We start from the raw sequence: 204 nt of genomic DNA on the forward strand, positions 1-204 counted from the left end.
TGTTTATTTTAAAATATTTATTATTATTATTATTTAATATTTTAAATTTGATTATAATAATTGGAAAATATTAGTTATACGATTTTAAGTATTATTACCTTTTTTTAATATATGTAACTTTAGTTTTGAACTATTATTATCAGGTAGAATATTTTATTTAATATGAAATTTATGGTTTGACTTTTATTTTTTTCTTTTGGAAAA

Source organism: Arachis ipaensis, chromosome B05 (genome assembly GCF_000816755.2).
Source record: "Arachis ipaensis cultivar K30076 chromosome B05, Araip1.1, whole genome shotgun sequence".
Lineage (NCBI taxonomy): Eukaryota > Viridiplantae > Streptophyta > Magnoliopsida > Fabales > Fabaceae > Arachis > Arachis ipaensis.